The following is a 592-nucleotide window of genomic DNA, read 5'->3' as shown; positions in this document are numbered from 1 at the left end:
CTTCCATTTAGAGACAGAAAATCCTCGGCCCAGGAATGAGACTTAGCATATTTGTATTTTGACTGATTTTGCAGCTCTCCAGGAGTACCACTGCTATAGCTTCATCTTACTTGAGCTTTACAGCTTCTAATCTCCCTGGATCTCCCAAATGAAAGCAAAGAGTACATCCAGGGAACAGTGCTGAGCACTACCTTTATATAGAAGCATAGACTCCCATCAGGTGTCTAAGGCTAGCTGGCAGGAATATTTCACCCATCTCAGCTCCTGACCTATAAAGCAAAACAGAGAATTCTTCTCCTCATGGTGAAGCTAAGAAAACTATTCATGATGATACAGACACATTAGGTATTTCTATGTGGGTCTCAGAAGATAAGTAGAAAGGGAATGAATGCGAACATCTTGAATTGTGTCTGGCTGTCATGTTCCCAGTGCAAGGGCCCCCTACACCAGCATATTATAAATCAGAATTACACCTTGACTCTCAGGAAGGCAGCTGGAAAGCAGAAACACAAAGGTGACACTTTGAAATAAAACATTCAAATGAATTCACTTCTCAGCTTTGCAGCAAGGTACTTTCACCAGGTGAGCAGTT

The sequence above is a fragment of the Acanthisitta chloris genome, unplaced genomic scaffold (genome assembly GCF_000695815.1).
Source record: "Acanthisitta chloris isolate BGI_N310 unplaced genomic scaffold, ASM69581v1 scaffold19891, whole genome shotgun sequence".
Lineage (NCBI taxonomy): Eukaryota > Metazoa > Chordata > Aves > Passeriformes > Acanthisittidae > Acanthisitta > Acanthisitta chloris.
The sequence above is the reverse complement of the archived record's forward strand: the minus strand, read 5'-3'. Positions refer to the sequence as shown.